This window comes from Numenius arquata, chromosome 9 (genome assembly GCF_964106895.1).
Source record: "Numenius arquata chromosome 9, bNumArq3.hap1.1, whole genome shotgun sequence".
In the NCBI taxonomy this organism is placed as follows: domain Eukaryota; kingdom Metazoa; phylum Chordata; class Aves; order Charadriiformes; family Scolopacidae; genus Numenius; species Numenius arquata.
The window spans coordinates 28246263-28266927 of NC_133584.1; positions in this window are offsets into that span (position 1 = coordinate 28246263).

A 20665-nucleotide genomic window follows, 5' to 3' on the forward strand; every position below is an offset into this window, starting at 1 on the left:
TGGACAGGGCAAAGCCCTCCCCATCCCAGCGTGATGGTGGAAAGGTGGTGCTGAGGAGCAGTGTGCCCAGGAGCAGCACTGGGACATGGGTGCTCTTCAAAGGCTGAGGCAGCTGGAAGGAGCTCAGATTTTGGGAGGACAAAAGGGAAGGGAAGGATGAAGGAAAGGGCAGTGGTAACGTTCCTGCACAATAGTGAGAAACACACACACACACACACAAACACATGTATGTGCATGCAGGGGTGTGCACATGCCCAGCATTTTTGTCAGAGGTGGAGGCAAAACCTTGTAATTGCACCATTGGGGATGCCTTTAAAATCGGTGTTAAACAACGAACTCAAGCATCACCATGACCGCACCAAGACAAAGGATGGTAATGGGAGTGAAGGAGGAGAGGTCCCTGTCTGCGGACATTTTAACTTGGTCTCTTGAAAAGATGTATTTCCTTGGTCCTAAATGGGATTTGCTTTAGCTCCAGACAAAACCCTGAGGATCCTGTAAACTCAACTAGGTCACTCCTGCAAGTTAAAAATAAAATGAAATAAAGAAATACCTAAGTGAATAAAATAAAATAAAATAAAATAAAATAAAATAAAATAAAATAAAATAAAATAAACCCAGGACAAAACCAAACTGCAATTCTTCATTCGGCTTCCCCTTTCTCCTATTTTAATCTGTATAGTACCATCCAGTTCCAGCCTCCCCCTTCCCCTTTTTTTAAATGCAGTCTAATCCTGAGTGTGAACTGATGTAGTTTGTGTGTTAGGGGAGAAAAAAATCTCTCTCTCTTTCTGCCTTTTTTTTCCCTTCTTCTTTCCTTGGCCCAGTTCATTATTTTTCTTTCTTGTCACTCAGTGTGATAGGTTGAACAGAAGTGCACAGATGAGCACTGAAAACGGTGTCACAAGGCCTTAATCTAGTCTTTAATGCCTGACTTCAGAGATGTCATTTATCTTCTAACTGCAGCAGGCTTCCACCAACTTTATCTCTAATAATATATTGATGGATTAAAAGGGTCGGGCAGGAGACCGGGCTGGAAAAATTGCTTATTGACATCAAAATACAGTGCCCTCAACCTGATAAACATGGAGGGGCTCGTGTATCTCCCAGAATAGTTGGCGTTGCTATAATTTTTTTTTCCTAGCGTGTTTCTCCCAGGTTCATGGGGTGGTCCAGTAAAATAAACAAACGGAACAAATAAATAGGAAATATAGTTTCTGCATTGACGCAGCCGAGTGGAAGCCCAGCCATTTCTGTAATAGTTTCTTAATGACAGCGCGGCGCAGGGCTGTTTATCGCCGACTGCAAGCCACCTTTCCAGGCGACCTGACGGGGAAAGGCTGCCATTGTTTTAGCAGGTCGGGGGGAAAACTGGGACATGAGGGGTGAGAGATTGCAGCACCCTGCAGCAGCATTTCGGGAAGCGGTTTCTGTCCCCGGCGGTGTAAAAGTCGGGAGCTGCCTGGCAATCTTTACAGCTGAAATTCATCCCTTGCCACGCGGATCTCACGCAGGAAAAATTAAATGGGGGAGGAGAAGGGACTGCCACGCAGAGCACGGGCAGAAAGGCTGCCCTCACCTCCGTGCTCTTCCACAAGCCAGTGGGGAAATGAGAACAACCCATTATTTTGGGGATGACGTGGCCTCTTACACACCCCACATACTGCTGGAGAAAACATCCGCCTTGGTCCTCAGCCACCCTGGGTATTTTGGGTTGCTGCTCGTGCCCGATTTATCTACCCTTGGCCAATTTCAGCAGTTTTCATTGCACAAGTTGGCTTGGGGGTCATCCTCCAAGGTCCTCCAGCACTCAAATCAGGCCTGTGGCCACGCGGCTTCCCAACACTACGGGAGCAAACACACCTGAGACTCAGCATCCCACCACCTCCACCAAAGGCAGCTGGAAGGTTCTCCATCGCGTTCCAGTTGGTTTTACTAATCCTACAGCATTACTGGCAGGGGAAGGCAGTCACAACCAGCATTGGTAGCAGCAGCCACAGGTGACAATGTTTTCCTTGCAGTGGGGTGGAGATGGTTCAAGCATTCAGTGTACAAACACCGCATCGCTGGGGAAAGGTGGAGCCCCTGCTGAGTCCATTGCAATGTGACTTTTGTTTGTCTCTTGTTAAGGAAACTTGCTGCAAGTAGAGATGACTAAAAAGCATGGATCTTCATCCTGAGGAAAGCTCCAACATTTTAAGTCTGGTTTATAGTAAAGCCAGGCTGAATGGCAAAATCCTGAAGCCTTGGAAGAAAGAGCTAAGAAAAACGTACTGGACAGGACATTGCAATTTGGACTGATGTTCCTGGTTCATTCTGGCTTGAGCTACAGGTACCTCCCACCCTGGCCTGTCTGTTCTCCAACAGGGCTCACTCAAAAATACCACCCATCGTGAACCGTGACGGACATATCCCCCTAAACTGCTGCCTGGGCTTCCTGGGAAGATGATGAGCCACTGAGACAGATGCAGAGATAAACTCTGTCACCAGAGGAAGCATTTCATTTCATCTTCCTGGAAAGAAATTCCATGAAAATCAATCTTCCCACAGAAAATTTTGATTCTTGACAAAAAGCCTTTTTCTGATCGGGAATTGCCTCAACTCAAAAACATCTAAGCAGCCGTGGCTACAAGAAGAGCCACATTTCATTCCCTCCTGCATCGAGAGGGATTTTGTGTGAAGCTCGACGGTCCTTGAGGTGGTGGTAAAGTTGCAAGTATCATCATCGCAAGAGCTTTTAATTATCAGGAGCTCAGGCTGCTTTACTCATACCCCAAAACTCGAGCTCGGTGGCTTGGGGTGGTGTCAGGTGGCCCAGCAGAGATCACATTTGCCATGGAGGTAGTCCTTAGCTTGGAAGAGATGGGCTTGCAAGAACTAACAAGCTCACAGGCCTTCCCTGATAGATGAAAATAGTGGAAATAGCTCATCCCACAGACAATTTCACGTACAAAGATCTCTAGGACGCCACAAATAAAGATCAGTTGCCAGCCCCCATACAAATGGGCTCTGAAGACCAGTGCTGATAAACACCATTCCCACTGAGGAACTCTAAAAAAACACAAAAGAAAAAACTAAAAATAAAAATGGGGAGAATGGGGGAAAATTAGCCTGATGGTCTTTGATGAGCAACCAAGCCATAACTTTGATTGTGAGGCTTGCTCTGGGAGCAAGCGGCTGAACATCATGCTTTCCGGCGTCCCAGTTCCTCAGATGGGAATGATTGGCAGGCGCTTGCAGACGGCAGAACACAAGCCTTGCATTACAAGATTGTCTTTCCGAAATTTACCTGCTGAAACGCTGAATTTATCAGCCGAATTTATCAGCTGAAATGCCTCAGACTTCTGGGAAGCTGCCTCTGGCTGACCACTTGATGGGAAGAACGTCTCCGATTTTTTTTGGCATGTGGAACTAAAGCAGCTCAGCTGCTTTCTCCTACACCTGCCAGTCACTCCTGGTTGCATTTTATCTAAGCACCATTTTCTAATTTCACTACAGTGAAGACTATCACAATGCATTTTTGCAATAGGTAGCTAAAATGACAAACTGCGAGGATTGTAATATATTGAATATAAATTGAATAAATTACTGTAGTTAAAAATAGCAATTTAATACCCATATTCTGTTAAGAAAAAAAAAATATATTTTTTTGCAAGTGTCATTCTTTACGTGTTTCTCTTTTTTCAGATTCCTTGGCAAACAGAGAAAATACCCTAAAAGGAGATAGTTTTCTCTGCTCAGAAATGGAATTCTCTGAAGCTTTTTGCAGGACTTTGTTTCCTTCCCACTAAATTCCCTGGAAGGCTCCACAGTGACATAACCAGCGCAGAGTTGGGCCAGCGCTGCTTGGTTTTAGCATCTCACTGGTCTCTGAGACATTTCGCAAATCAACTTTTTCCATTATGAAGAGCAATTGAAGGAGCTGGGACTGTTTAGTTTGAGGAAGAGGAGGCTGAGGGGAGACCTCATCACTCTCTACAACTACTTGAGAGGACATTGTAGAGAGGTTGGTGCTGGTCTCTTCTCATAGGTAATTAGCGACAGAACGAGAGGGAATGGATTCAAGCTGCAACAGGGTAGGTTTAGACTGGACATTAGGAAAGAATTCTTCACAGAAAGAGTGGTCAGACACTGGAACAGGCTGCCCAGGGAGGGGGTTGAGTTACGATCCTTGGATGACTTTAAGAGTCGTTTAGATGTGGTGTTGGGGGATATGGTGTAGGGGAGAATTTTGTAGAGTAGGGTTGATGGTTGGACTCGATGATCCCAAGGGTCTTTTCCAACCTGAATGATTCTATGATTCTATGATTATTCCCTTTGATTACCCCATCCCTTTCTGAATTTCTAGTTAATCACTTGTCATCCCTGGTATAAAGGGGAGGAGGTTTCTCATCCCGGGGCTGCATGTTACAGTATTTGCAGGGTCACAAGGCGCAGCGATGTGCCATGCACCACGGGTCGGCCACAAGCCACATCCTCTGCAGCCAGACCCCACCTCGCTATGGACCCTGCTTTGCTCTCAGGACGGTGATATTAAGGAAGCATTGGCCATAATTCTTCATAGCTCTTCACTGCCTATGATCTAAGCCACAGCAAACTCCTGCTGGTGTCCACAGCACTGGGGTCTTCTCCTCAAGGCTCAACTATTTCTCACGGTTAGACGTTAACATGTTTCACATGGAAACTATTTCACTACCTAATGGAGAAATAAACTCTCTGGATTTTTTTTTTCCAGGGTTGGCCATTTAAAATACAAAATATCCATATCACACTTGGCCATCCTTACCTGTTTTCCTATTATTCTCCAGAAATAATTGCCCGTGATTTGATGGCCCGGTTCCCAAAAGGCATGGGCGTGCACATCTATTTGTTGTTGCATCCTGCGTCTTCCAAGGTGTCTTCTCCCTCAAAACACTTTTCCCCTGAAGAATCATGCTGTCAAAACCCTCATTATTTTATAACTTCTATGCCCCTCTTCTCTTCTCACCTCGTTAAATACTGCTGGAGCAAAGGAGTTCAGTAGCTCTACCATTTTAGCAACACCATTGATTTTGTCTCCCTCTTCATTTATTAATGGAACTACTTTCTCTCTAGTATTCCCTTTTCCCTGATATAATTGTAAAAGCTCTTTTTATTCCCCTTAAGCCTTTCTGCTCTCTGAGCTGGCCTTATCTTTTCCCTGCAAGCCTTAACTGACTGTATATTCTTGTTTAGTTCTCTTTCCCTTCTCCATTTTTCACTATAGGTTCTTTCTTTACGCTCCTATCTTTCGCTGGCGCTTTGTTATGCCACATTGGATGCTACTTGTCCTTCCATTTATTTCGACGGGAGCAGTAGCGTGTCCCACTCTATGGAGCTATTCTGGCGTTTCTGGCCTTTTCTCACCCCTCTGGATTTAACACGTCTCCCCGGTGCCCCCAGTTCACGCCTGCCCACAGAAGCACCGGGTAAGGTGCAGGCTGGAAAGGCGCCGTGGCAAACACAGTCCGTGGGAAGTCCCACGCCGTGTGACATCCCAGGCACATGTCCCCATCTAGGAAGAGCCAAAACACCTCTCTCAAACCACAAATCCTTTTCTTCCCACTGGTGGTTCAGAGCCAACTCTTGCTTCTGAACCCAAAGTTCCCAAGAAGTGAACGGGGAAGGTCATGGGGTGATTTTACTTACCACTATCATCCGGAGCAGTCCAACGGAGGCAAAAGGCTGGATGGATTTTACCACGGCCCCTGTGAAATTTCTAAACAGGTTTTTATGTTACAAGCATTGCACTGCCAGTGGGTCAGACCACAGGGCTCAGGAGCCACTCTGGTTCTCTGGGTCTCTTGCTTTTTTGCAAGTGGAATATCTTCATTCCAAATAGGTAACTGCTTAAAAGAAAAAAAAAAAAAAAATAAAAATCACAGTACTTTTTTTTAATGAGTCATTGTTTCATCTGGAAGAATCAAAGCACTGCATTTTTAAAATAAGGAAACACGTGCTTCAATTCCACTAGATTTAGAACATGTTATAATAAAACACTTTCCTGAAATTATAACAAATTCACACAATTTTTTTGCTATGTCTGAATCTACATTTTCCCATACAAGATAGTTATTTTGAAGCAAGTCCACAGAATAGAGATGGGAATTATCAGAAGACCGGAAAACAATGCCTCTAAGGAAAGATTGAAGAAGTTGGGGTTGCTCAGCTGGAGGAGAGGTGGGACATTGCTATAATCTCCGAGTACAGAGAAGGCTTATGGAAAGAGGAAGGGATAGCTTTTCTTCCTGGTAGGTTAGATAAGTAGTCGTGAGCTTAAACCACAGCAGGAGAGGCTAAGGCTGGATATGAGGGGAGCCTTTCGAGCGACGAGGCTGCTGAAGTGCAGGGACAGGCTATCGGGGGAGCAGGTTGTGCCAGTATTGATGCAGGTGTCTTTTCAACAAACAAGACGACCACCCACCCGGAGCAGCATGGTTCAGCTGGTCCTCTTGCAAAGGTCACCCCAAGGTCCTTTCCACCTCCATTTTCCAAGGATTCCACTGACCCTGCTGTCCTAGCAAGGCTCGATGTTTTTTTGGATACTGTGGCACTTCTCTAGCACTGTGGGGTTTTGGTGGATCCGGAGAGGAACATCTCCGAAGACCTGCTTGGTCTCCGAGTCTACCACCAAGCAGAGCCACTGTGCCAGGCCCTGCCCCTGTGTTAGGCACTGCTGAAGCATGGGTTTCTAGAAAAACATTATTGAGAACATCAAAGACCCAGGCACTGAAAACCAGCCAGAGATACGGAGCTGAAAGCTGCCAGGAGCAGCGTTGCAGGCAAACCCAGCCCAGGAGCCCCCCAAGCCCTGTCGGAGGCAGGGGTAGGAGGGAAGGTGGGATCCTTCAGGGAGTTTGGCACTGCTCCCTTCTCCAAGTCTCCCCTGGCGTGCACAGAAGTTATAGCATGGCTAATTACAGGAAATTAAAGAGAAAGAGATATAAAGAGATTGCCTGAGCTGAGAGCGCCCTGGGAAGGGCTGGTGGATGTCCTGCGGTGCCGCCGCTGCAATTAGACCCACAGAAAGTGGGGCTGGAACAAGAAAACCTGGAAGTGTATGGCAGGAAAAGGTTAATTATAACCCATTTCTTTGGAATCTAATTTCCAGGCATTGAATATTTGTAGATTAACAGGCAGAAGAGACATCTAAAGTGGTCTAGGCTAGAGTGGCAGCGATGAGAAACTGTGGCAGAATGGAGCTTGTACTTAGCCCAGAAGATCAGAGTAAAGATGCTCGTGCAAGGACTGTAGGAGGGAACCTGGTTAGAATAAATGTTCTAGATCGATGCTAACAGTCAGGAAGCTTCTGGAAACCAGAAAAAGTGCAGTATACTTGGCTGGTTTCATGGCATGAATTCCTAGCTGAGATGGAGATGACTTCTTGGGCTCAGCTATTTATGGGGCTCTCATTTCACTGAGCAGGAGGGAAAGTCCCAGGTGTGCCCAGCCTTGCAGGTATCTCAGGAGCATCAGGAAGATCCTTGCTCACATGGTGCCCTCTTCCCAGGCCAGGCCTCTCCATTTTTGCAAAGCCCCTTGAGCAAGATAGGGATGAGGAAGGGAGAAGTGAAGGAAGAGAGAAAAGAGAGAGCGGGGAGGGGAAGACTGTGGGGCGAGGAGCACAACCCAAGTGAGAAACCAAGCCCTGCAGTCCCCATGCTTGCTGCACTCAGGAACAGGAGTGGGGATGGAAATCAGTACAATGAGCCCAGCACCAGCCTGGACGTGACACAGCAATCAGTGCTGGGTGACAAACAGCACAGCCAGCACAGCCAAGGCTTTCATCCTTCTGCGGAAAGGCTGTAGAGCTGGTTTGATATAACACAGTGGTCAACTTGCTTCTGTGGCCATCCTGGAACATAACTATTGCCACTGCTGCTATTACAAATAAATAATAATAATCTATTAAAACTAGTTAGGAAACGTTGCACCTCCTTAATGCATTTGGAAGGGGATCTCCTGGCAGAGGGGTGAGTTTTGCGGAGTGTCGGGTGACCCTCTCAGTCAGCCCTTTGGGGAGAAGCTCAACAAATCTCCCAGTCCAGGAGAAAGCTCCACTGTGGTCTGCTGTTCGGAAGAGATGATCCGGTGCCCATGTCCTCAAGCCTGGATTGGGCATCAACACAGTCACACTGGAATGCTCAAGGACATTAAAATGTAGAGTATGACTGTTCTGGTCACACTGTCCAACAAATCCAAGCAGGCTGGGTGCAGAAAAAGAAGCCAACTCCTCCTGATCTTTGTAACTTTTCTAGTAGCTCTTCCATTAGTCCTGGCACACCCGCAAAACTGCTCCTTCCAGCACTCCTGCGAGACAGCAAAGATTTCACAAAAGATGAGATAAGACTGTTCTTTCAACTTGCCACACCTGAGCATCTCCTATCTTAGCTCGTCCATGTCACCCAAGAACACAGGGTAAGTGCATTTCCATGCTTTTGAAGACTATGTCATACAACCCCTTCTCTCCACCAGGCAAGATTCATCTCCAGAGCAACTGGAGATGGGTTTTGCCTTACTGGTTTTGCTGGGAAACATCTCCAGAGCCTCAATGCTTTAAGGTGAGAAGCACACCCGCAGCACCAACCCCAGCATTCCTGTACCCATGGTGTAATCATGGCAAGTCTTTAAGCATTTTAAGGGGGGGGGGATGGAGAAAGGAGGTCCATGTTTTCAGAAGAAAGAAACAATAATTCCTTCAGCAGTTTGATGTTAAAAAAAAAAAAAAAAAAAGGCTTGTAAGCTGCTCTGAAGCTTGAATGTCAGAAGTAGACCCCGGGGACATGGATTAGAGGGCACAATGAAGGTGAGTCTGTGAAATGAGCATCACGGATCTTTGGGCGATTGTTAATAAGAACACAGAAATGCAAATCTCCAGGAGCTGGTGAGACATCAGCCTGTGCGCCTACAAATACACATGCGACTCCAATCAAATTAAGGGAGATTCACACCAGGATGGTAAAAGGCTGACTTGATGCCTGTTACAGCACAGAGGCCTTATCTCCTGCTGGAGGGGGGCAAGAGGTCCCTCACAGGAGCAATCCCAGTGACTCTCCCCATACAGAAAATGTAAGGAAGTGACCCTACCTAAATTTGGCTGGGTTCAGGAATATCCTCTTTGGGGGCCTTTGGCCACCATAGGTAACACTACCTAGAGATTCCCTTACATGTGGAAACAAGAAAATTGCATGCAGTTTAGTGAATCTAGACTGCAACTACAAATAATCAATCTGATTATCTCCTTCCTCCACTTTTTTACTTGGTTTTATATGGGCATCCAGCCCAAACTCTCCATGAGGCTGAGATGCTGCTACAGGATAAAGCTGAACATCGTGCACCGGTTCCTCCCGCAGTAAGGGCTTTCTTCTCACTGATCATGAATTGGGGTTGCTCTTTTGTTTGGAGTTTTAGCGAACTCTAATTCCATCCTGCTCCACACTTTGTGCTGTGCCTGAGGACAACGAGTCATTGCATATATCCATTGCATTAAGATAAGCTCATGTGAGAGTGGTTCATCAGCTCAGGACCCAATGAGAAAGGACAAATGCTTCCATAACAACCTTTGAGTCTTGTCTTGAACAGAACAACGTTTGGGTTCTTGAGGATCATCAGGCAGAGGGTAGAGCCAGGGTCTCCTCAAGAACTGGACTGTGCTTGGGAACAGCAGGCATCTTCCCAGCCAGCACAGGCTGGGAAGGTCTTGCCTATGACCTTCCACTTCATATTTGCAGATGTTGCCCTTGGTCTTTCTTCTCCTCCAAGGGCTGAACACAAGTTGAAGAGGATGATGAGTACACACTGAATTCATGATATCCTGCAGCATTTAGGGAAGGACAGAGAATATAACTCCACTCTCCTAAAACTCTGGCTTTTAAGCTACTGCTGGTTTGGCCCAACTTTGGTTTCTGGCCCCTCAGAAATGCTATTAGCAAAGATGATCAAGAGCACTGAAGCAAAGGTGGAGATGTCCAAGGGTTGGGGGCAGAACCCAAGCTTTTGGTGCACCTCAAACCCCTATCCTCCCAGGATCCTACAACCAGCAGCAAGGAGAAAATGTGTCACATCAAAGTTAGCGCTGGCTGGGTCTCACATTATGTCTCCAGAGCAGCGGAGAAGCGGCAGGCTTCCACGGGCACAGCCCCTCATTCTTTCTCTTCTGAATCCTTTATTTTTTTCCCCCTTTCTCATTCTGTCTTTGCTTGCATTTCAAGGTTAAAAAAAGTCAGGATACAATAGTAAATATGTAAGATTAGCTCCTAAAATATGTTAGCAAGTGAAAGCTAAAGAAAGCCAAATGAATTTAAAAAAGGCTTTCTTGAAGCTTAGAACAGAGACAGTTCTTTTGATCCTTTATCACACAATAACAAAAAAAGCACCAAGCGAGATACATATATATAATATACATATGATATATATATTTATATACGCCATGTGCACGGGTATGCGTGTGTGGGGGTGTGTGTGTGTGCATGTGTGTGTGTGTATGTGTATATTTTAATTCACATAGGCTTTCCTTTCTTTAAAATGCTGCAAGAAGCTTTTTTTTCTGCAGATTTCTTTTTCTTTCTTTTTTTTGATATTTCAAAGCTGGCAGTTCAGTAAATGGCTGGAACTGCCACATCTCTGTTCTTGCTAAAGAAATCAATGCTAATCCTATTACTGGCAGTTATCACCTATCCCAGAAACCAGGGCTAAAAGAAAAAAAAACCACTGAGATGTCAAAGTAGGAAAAAAGCATGGGGGAGGGGGAGAAAGCGCCCTTCATTCACTTTCAAACAGTGATTGTTTTCTTATTTTTGATCATTTTTTCCTGTTAAGAGAGAAACTAAACCACAAAAAAAAAAAGGGGGGGGGGAATAATAAAAAAAAACCAAATCCATGGTCAAATAACATTAAGGGCCTGATTTAAACCTACGCACCCACACATAAAGCCAGGCAGCACTGAGAGCTGAGGCTCACGCTGCAGTGCCGAGGTGGGGAGCGGGGTCCTGGGGCTTGGGGGACGACAGCACCCCACATCCCCAGGTCCACCGCCAGCGCTGCAGGTCTGCCTGCAGATCCAGAGGGATTGCTCGGGGCCAGTGCTGTCAAAACAGGAGGAGGCAGGGGGTGTCAGCCCCTTTTTGGAGGTGCTTGCCATGCGGGGAGCCCTCCGAAGCACCCAACTAGGTATTGGTACAAGGCTCTCCTCATGTTGCCATGGGCTGGATTGATGTGTTGGCTCTGCTTGGGGCAGCCAGCTGTGGATACAGCTGGATTCCCCTTGCCTGCTCCAGATGTGAGCACACGCTCCGTTCCCCAGTATGGAGCAATTCCCTGGTACAGAGCAATTCCCCAGACGCACGTCAGCCTCTACCCTTCCCATCTGCAGTCGGTCTCAGGGTTGAGCATCTCAAAAGGCTTGGGTAGGTCAGTGCAGATCATCCTTCACCATCAGCTTTGGTTCCCCCAAAGTTTTTTTAATGTGCCTACACCTTTGCTTATCTTCCCATGTGCTCCTGCAACTTGCTTGCACTCCTTTGGCATCTTTGAGGATGTTCATAGAATCATAGAATCATTCAGGTTGGAAAAGACCTGGGGATCATCGAGTCCAACCATCAACCCTACTCTACAAAGTTCTCCCCTACACCATATCCCCCAACACCACATCTAAACGACTCTTAAACACATTCAGGGGTGGTGACTCAACCACCTCCCTGAGCAGCCTGTTCCAGTGTCTGACCAAAATCATGATGATCCTTGAGGATCATCAACATGCTCGCACTCCTTGAGCATCCTCAGGGTCCGGCTCACTTGCCCCAGATTTCAAGGTCGCCGTTGTGATCCTGATCACAAGATGCTGAACGGCTGGAGTTCCTGAGGTCAACTCACTCCGTGAAGGTCCTGGTTTGACCTGTCAGGTGGGCCTGCTCAGCCCACTGAATGCCATGACTGTGGGTGGTCAGACAACCCAATTGAATACATATTACTCTCAAAGCCAAGAGGAGCAGCGGTTTTTGAACCAGTGCTTCGGGAAGAGGTATCCAGCTCCTCTCCATCAGATCACACCATCCTCCTTGCTGGCATAAGCAAGGAGATGTTGGTCACCAGTCTGACATGCTTGGGGCAGGCTGGGACCAGCCGCACAGCTCACAGGTAACAAGCAAGAAAGTAGAGCGCAAAACAAATAAACAAATAAGAAGAAATTAAAAAAAAAACACCAGATCAAAGGCTTGGACAAGCAGGCAGCTGGGTGTTTGCCTTACCTAGCCTCAAGTCGATGCATTTCCCGGCACATTGGTGAGCATTTCCACAGCACATCACTCTCACCACCTATACCACCATGGGCATCCCTTCCAACCTTTCAAGCAAAATTTCAGTTCATTCTGGGCACTAGCTCACTGTCACTGAGACAGTGGAGACATTTGGAGCCTGCCGGAGGTGTTTTTCTCCGTCTATAAACTCTGAGGCAGAGTTAGGACCAATTTAGGCTTTTGAGAATATCTTGTACAAAATCAGTTTGCAAACCCTGGGGAAGCAAGCAAGGGATGGAGGAGCCACTGGATGCCACAGGAGGAGGGGGTAAAACCCAGGCACCTCATTTCTGATGTTATTTGCAACCAGCAAAGCTAAACAAAGAAACAAAAAGCAACAAAGAGAAAGAAGGTATTGAGCTTGCTCCTCTCTACCCTTTGGGTGGTTTGTACGTCCTGCCCCTGTTTATTCCCAGCCTTGCTCTCATCCTCCCTGCCCAGCAGACCTCATCACATCCACCTCTGATGGTCTGGCTGTGCATATCCACTGGCAAACCCTGCCCATCACAGCATGGCTTCCACAAAAGGGACAATGACCATCTAAGTCTGGAGGAAGCCCCGCGGGCAAGGGCTGCAGCACTCATCCAGGCACCTGGGCTCTCCATGGATGGGGTGGACACGGACACGGCCCAGGGTGGAGGTAGCACACATGCAAGTGGGGAATAAGTGACATACGGAAGAAAGTAAAAAGGAACGTTAGAGTCTCACGGGGATAACAGCAGGCCATCGAGATGCTCACAGGTGAGAGAGGGAGAGCAGATATGCGCGGAGCTAATGACACCTTGGGACAGATCAGGCTGTGCACGGCGTGTGACAATGCTGGGGACAGAGCAGAGATATCTCCGTCACAGGGAGCGGCGGGGAGCAAGCAGCAGCAACGCTTGATAGCGAAACAGAGGCAGAGATGGAAAAGGAAAGCATAAGGATTTCTTAGTGCAGGGAAAGAAATGCGTCAAGGCAATTCCTGTGGGTGGCTGGGGTTCCGGAGGGGATCCACGAGGATAGGTGCTCCTTTGTTTATGGTTGGAGGTGTTAAAGGAGAATAATTGTTGGACCATCCCAAACCAAAATTCGTCCTAGTTTGACTCAAAAGCAGAGAAAAACATAATCTTGGTTCCAGATTGCTATGAGATTTTTTTACATGATTTTAGTACAGCTGAAGTAATTTTTAACAAGACTATGCTTTGATGTGGGTGGGGAGAAAATGTTCACAGTATGCCAAAGTATCATTAAAATAACTTAGGAGTACCAAAAGATTTGTGGTTTGTGGGTTTTTTTCTATAACAGAAAGCTGTGGTGAAACAAAACTCATAGCTTGCAGTGACAGAAAACACAGCCCCCAGCCCCAAGTGTGAAGAGACCCGGAGTACCCATCACCTTCCCCCAGCCCTGAGAATCATGCCCAGAAGAAAAGAGAAAGCAAGCAGATTTTCACAGAATCACAGAATTATATGGGGTTGGAAGGGACTTCTGGAGATCATCTGGTCCAACCCCCTGCCAGAGCAGGTCCACCCAGAGCAGGTTGCACAGGAACGTGTCCAGGCGGGTTTTGAACATCTCCAGAAATGGAGACTCCACCACCTCTCTGGGCAGCCTCTTCCAGGGCTCTGCCACCCTCACAGGAAAGAAGTTCCTCCTCATGTTTAGGTGGAACTTCCCATGTTCAAGTTTGTGCCCGTTCCCTCTTGTCCTGTCACTGGGCACCACTGAAAAAAGACTGGCCCCATCCTCCTGACACCCACCCTTTAAGTATTTATAGGCGTTGATCAGATCCCCCCTCAGCCTTCTCTTCTCCTAAAAAAGAAGACTAAAAAGACCCAAGTCCCTCAGCTTCTCCTCCTAAGAGAGATGCTCCAGGCCTCTCATCATCTTTGTAGCCCTCTGCTGTCCCCTCTCCAGCAGTTCCCTGGAGTTTCATTTCCTAAGGAAGCTTTTCTTTCCCTGCTGGAGAACATGGTGAGCCCTGTCTTACCCCCTCTCCTGGGCTCGCCCATCAGCAGGAGGGGGCAGAGAACAACGTGAGGTCCTATTTCTGATGACAGATGACAGCAGGACACGGACAGTGCTGGCAGGTGGACATCAAGAAGGTCCAGGGTATTTCCATCCTCCAGCTCCAACCAGTTGGAGGGTAAGCACCTGTGTGACAGCAGAGACAGACCAACGCATCCACAGCAGGGGAAAGTGTAGGAGAGGAGCTGGGGGTTGCTACGGGTGGCTCAAACTGCGGGGAGTGAATCCCACCTAAAGAATTCCCATTCTTAAAAACAGCACTTTAAGAATATTTTTTTTTAATATTGGGGGGGGTTTGTCTTTGTTTTCCATCTTTATAATGAAGGCCGGGTGCTCAGCTGAAGTTCCAGCCTGGAGTATTGAGCGTAATCAGCTATACTACCAGAAAGTGAAAGCCTGGGTAATTAGAAGCATTATTCACTATTTATACAACATCAGCTCTCTCCCAGTATCAATATTTGGCAATTCTCCTTAGAACTATGTAGGTTTTATCCACTTTTGTAGTTTGATCAATAGGAAGACGGCCCTACTGCAAGCACTGAATTTGAAAGTCATAAAGAACTTCCTAATTAGGGCTGCTAATGAGGGACAGAAAATGAAGCTGTGTGCCCCAGCAGCTCTGGTCCCCCTTCTGCCCGGACTGTGCAAAGCCCCCATGGGATGGAGCCAGGTTGTCCCTGGGGAACTCCAGGAGGGCTCCCATGTCCAGGGGTGCAACAGGAGGAACACAGAGGTTTTAGCGAGGTGGTTTATGGAGAAACCCAGTACCTGCTTCCTCTTACATTGCATTGCATTTTTTAAAACAGGATTTCCCCATTTGCTGGGATACTTTTTAGCTGCGAACGGCCAACTCGATGATTTGTAACTCTCGGGGAAGAGTTGCAAATTCATGCAGAGTTTCTGCTTGACAGAAGCACCTGGCGAGATAGCTGCTGGCACATTTGCTTCCAGACTCGGTTACCGTTGGTCCCACGTCCTACCTGTCAGCTCCAGGGATGGATGGTCGCTGGCTCCCTGCAGCATCACCCCGTGGAAGTGGGGTTTCCCCATTGTCCAACACCGTCTCATCATGCCAAGGAGTCTCCCCCCAAAATCAGCCCCCATTTCCTGCAGGACCTTAAGGTACCCCCTCTCCGAGGGCTGTGCACACTGCAGAGCAGGGCTGGGAGGCATCTCCCCAGGGAAAGCCCTGGCCAGTGGATGCATGGGGTGATGAGAAGTCCTTTGGGGATGTGGAAATCATTGCTGGGGGAATAAAAGCCAACATTTTGCAAGAACAATGGAAGCATCTTTCCCACCAGACTCCCAGCAAGCCATAGCGTGAACCCCAGAGGAGGAGAGCTTGTGCTGGGCCAGCTGCCTGGTCTCAGAGCCCAACCAGGACACATTCAGCCCGTCCCTGGATGGTTTCATGTGTCCCACTCCAACGACACCCCCAGCTCCTCCCCGTGCCCATCTGGGCAGCAAAGCAAATGCTGGAGAGGCAGCTCCCTGCTCTCCATCCATAGCAGCGCGCTCCCCGAGTCCCCCTCCATGCCCACCCCCTTCTTTCCCTTCCAGCCAGACTCCTGTCAAGTTGCTAATGTCTGCTGATTAAACAAGCCTTGAATTTGAATAGTGAGCAATAAAAAGAGAGAGAGAGAGAGAGAGGAACACGGTCATCCACACAGAGTGCCCTCCAGGTAGCAATCAATGGGAGCTGGGGATGTACCAGTTCCCAAGGAGATGCTCTAGCTGAACACTGCCCGCGCAGGTTTTGGGGAGGGGGGCGGATCATGGGAGTAGTGGGAAGGTGAAGGGGGGATTAAGAGATTGCAATGCTCAGAGGTCTGAGAAAGTCTTGTTTTCCCACCCAGTATTGCTGACAGGATGTTGTCCCACCACACTGTGGTCAATCCCACCGCACCGTGGTCAATCCCACCACACCGTGGTCCCACCATTGGGTCTGAGGTCCGGCTGCCATGCCTCGGGGTGCCCGGTGAGAGGCAGCCCCCACCCCAGCACCAGGACATGCTCTGCTAGCATCCTCTTCAAGGGCCAGCTCTCCTCTGCACAACCTGGGGCTTCCCAAGTGTCCTACCAACCTGGTGTGCACAAATGGTGCCGTGAAAAAGAGTGGGGTAGGGGCTGAAGGATTTCCAGAATATGGTAGGGAACATGCAAACTGGGCAGTGACAGGCCTTAAAAAAAATGTGGGGGGGGAACACACCTCCCCATATCATTATCAGTTTTCTAGCTGTGCTTACAATCGCAGCAGCTGGTGGCAGGCACCAGAGGGGACCTTTGGGGATGCTCCCAGGCGTCTCCTCCCTTGTGAACCACAGCCTGGGTGCTGCAGCAGAGGTCAGACCCTGCAGCTGCCCAGGGGATTTTCTTCCCTTCCACCCCAGACACCCAAAACAGGCAGTTTTTCTGAGCAAACTGCCATTTCTTTGGGACCTGGAGACGCTTTCTCTGCCAGCAACAATGACAAGCTGCTAAATGGTGTCAGTGACCGTCTGTCTCAGTCGTGGTTAAAATAAACCATCATTTTAGCGCCGGTGGCGTTTCACCACATCGTCAGCACAAGGCTGGCTCAACTCAGGGATAGACGTCCCTTTAATTATACAAATCAAAATAAATAAAATATCACGCCCTTGGGCCCATCGCAGAGTGTCTGGCGCCTGATAGGAAAGCACTTAAAGGCAGAGTAGTTTTGGGAAAAGACAGCTTGGAGGGGAGGAAGGAAAAGTGATGCTGAAAGATCAAACCCATGCATGGAAGTCTGGAGGAGACCAGGAGCTGCTGACAGAGTCCATAGCCAGGAAAGAAATTGCCCCAGCTCAAAAAAAACCCCAAAATACCAAAAACCACAAGCAAAGAGGTGGGAAATGAGGCAGGAGCAGCTGGAAAACACCCATGATGGGGACAGGGAGGGAAATGTCCATGCACCTGCATGGGGCTGGCAGGGAATGTTACTCACCTAGAAATGAAAACAATCGAAGAAAAATTTGTGGTTTTTTTTTTAATCTCTTAAACTGCTTGCTTCAATTCTGCAGCCTCATCCTCAGGGCTGGGCTTGCACCATGGCAGTTGGAGTTGTTTGATTGCTTTGGTAATGCAGGGATGGCTCATTTTCCATCATTTTACACTGAATTCACCCAAACCACAGGAAAAATTGTTCTTGCGCTGGTCACCCCAGGGCCCAGATGGAAATTGGAGCTGCTGGGGGAACGTCCCACTGGAATGGGGCTGCTTTGGCTTCTTGCTGTTGCTGACAAAAGTTAATATATTCAAATCAAAATCTCCCAGTCTAGGGGAAGGTAGAGGAAGAGATTGCAACTGTGTATGCTCTTTCTCTAGGCTATGTTTTTTGACCGCGTGGTCTTCTGGCATGGCCCTGCAGAGCCTTGTGAATCTTCTTTAAAAGCCAATATGACCATGTTGTACTGATTAAAAAAAAAAACATAAAAAACTTGAATTATTGTTTTTTTCACTTTAGAAAAATAAAGGGAGTCACAACAGAAATTAACTCTTTCAGAATTACCTTGGTGAAATATTTTGCTTTTTTTTTTAAGGCAATGAAGAGCTTACTGAAGCCACCAGCTAATTCTTCAACTCCTCAAGACCTTGAGCAAAGGCTGGATGTATTCCCAGAAGATATGCGTTAGGTCAGCTGCAAACTGTTGGCCCAGAAGTGGGGCTCACTGGGACAGAAAGGTGGTGAGAGGGACCACTCCATCAGGTGGTCACGGTGGTTTTGTCGGGCTGTGACACCTCTGGGCCTACGAGCCGGTGAAACATTCATCACCAGCACATAATTACCTTTTCTCTGATCTTAATTTCAAATGTTTCTCCATGAAATGTTGTCTGTTTACATTTTCACTCCTAAAAATTTCGTATCAGAAAATGGCATAATGTCATATTTATATTAATTGGATATTCTGGGTTTACTGCTCACTCCATTGGCAGGGGAGGGGGAGGGTTAGAAACCACATAATATAAAATATAAAATACATGTTTGTGCACAGTGTATAATTTAATGCATGAGATACACAAGATCTCCCAGCATAGAGTGTTTTAAACAACAGCATTTTAGCCTCTCAAGCACAGTGGCGAGGGAAACATTTTCCATGCTCAGTTTCTCTGCTATTGGAACATTTGTTTTTTATTCTGAATATTTCAGCACATCTATTTACCTGGCACTATATTTAGTACCACAGTACCAAGATGGCATATATAAAGATTCAATTGCAATTCCCATCTGATGTCCCTTCCCTCTCCTTTTTACCCCCTTTTTTATGTCCGCACTCTGAATTCAGCACAAAGTTGGTGTGTTTAATTTAAAAAGAAGTAAAACGCGCCAGGAGACGCCTCAGACCACTGCAAATCACCTACTTTATAGAGGCAGTAAAATTGTGTATCGGATTAAAAGTGATGCTGATCTGAAATTTATGATAACTTTTAATGGCATTATAATTTTTTTTCCCTGTGCGCTCCATCACTGAATCGTTTGGATGCACAGTGCAGCAAGATGAAATTTGTAAGGGAAGAACATTACATAGGCAAGCAACGAGGTGGAGAGGGCGGGGGGAGGCAGTGGAATGATGCAGGAGCCCCGTTTTTTGGCGTGGGAAGGATGCTCCCTGTGGGGCTGGGCTGATGGGTCCCTGCGGCACAAAGGCGTGGACGTGCCCAGAGCCAAGGAGTGAAATGTCACCCCCAGCAAAAGGCGGTTATTTAGGAGAGCACTGGGACCCAACCATGCTGGGTGTCACCTGCAAAGGTCTAGTGTCATTTCTGTCCCTGCCCGGCATGAATCAAGGCTCCTTTTCCCTCTGCTAGGCAAAGACGGCAACGGAGACATCTGCCCTTTGGTTCAATCATAGAATCATAGAATCATAGAATGCTTAGAGTTGGAAGGGACCTTAAAGATCATCGAGTTCCAACCCCCCCGCCATGGGCAGGGACACCTCCACTAGAGCAGGTTGCTCAAAGCCCCATCCAGCCTTGCTTTGAACACTTTCAGGGATGGGGCATCCACAGCTTCCCTGGGCAACCTGTTCCAGTGCTTCACCACCCTCACAGTAAAGAATTTCCTCCTAATATCTAACCTAAATCTCCCCTCTTCCAATTTAAAACCATTACCCCTTGTCCTGTCAGGGGACAGAGGGAAAGCCAATATCTGCTCTGAGACCACAGGAATCTCCTGCCATCAGCACAGCTCTCCAGCGTCTTCTCGCTCTGCTTAGGGCAGGTCTACGAGGCTGTCTCCAGCCAGCTCTCAGCACCAGTGCAGATTTGGTGGGCAGAGATACACAGAGAAAGACCCACCAAAAGCTGTCCATGTAAAGCTCCAGGTTTTTAAGGCACGGCTTGATCCTGTGGATTGGTGGTAACATGGATCCGACCCCAGGGCGTTGAGATCCAAGGGATGTGTAGACCCAGGATGGCAGCATCTCACTTGTCAAGGAGACCCCTGCTGCCCTTCATCACCCATTTAGAGACAGAAAAGGGACTCTCCAAACAAGCAAGAGGATGAGATACAAGCCCCAAAGCCAACCTGGCATCCAGGTGGAAACATCCTGGAGTCATAAGCCAAAGGATGCAGGAAATGTCAAACCATCGTGGTGTTGCCCCGCTACCTCTGCCCCGCCAAGGAGAAAAAGCACTACGGGGTCATGCAATTAAACACACTGTCGTGATCACACCCACAAGAAGCCACAAGCAATCCTGGAATCGGCCTTTGCCCGACTTCAACTTTGCAAAGCAGCTCACGTTCTCTAACATAAACACAGAACATCCTACATTCGTTGCACCGAAATTAGCACAAATTGCTGAAGAAGTGTATGCATACATGTAAAGAGCGAGGCTCTTTATTAACAGTCACAGAAGACTGAATCCCCCTTTTTCAACTCATAAACATATTTGTGGAAGAGCAAACCCACCTGTCAAGAGCTTGGAGCTCTTCAGGAGAAACATCTCTGCATTCAAGGAACCAAAATGCTGGCACTGCAATGGCTGAAGGGAGGCACTGGAGACACCGCGGGATGCTGGAGGACAGGTTGGTCCAAGCAGACACCTGGCAAGAAGGAGAGCAGCTCAGCCCAGTGAATGCGTATCATGCCGGCGGTGAAAGAACGGAGACTACAATTTCCCCCGAAAGATGGGAAAACTGCATTGATACTAGGTGTATGCAACCAGACGTCAGCTAAAATATCTTTAGGAACAGCGTGGAAAGAAACTTGAATTATTATCCACCGGCCATTTGCTTTGTAGAACATAAAGGAGAAAAAAAAGAACAGTGGCTTTTCCATGCCTCACCCCCCGGGACACGATATTTTGAAGCAAATATTGAGACAGGG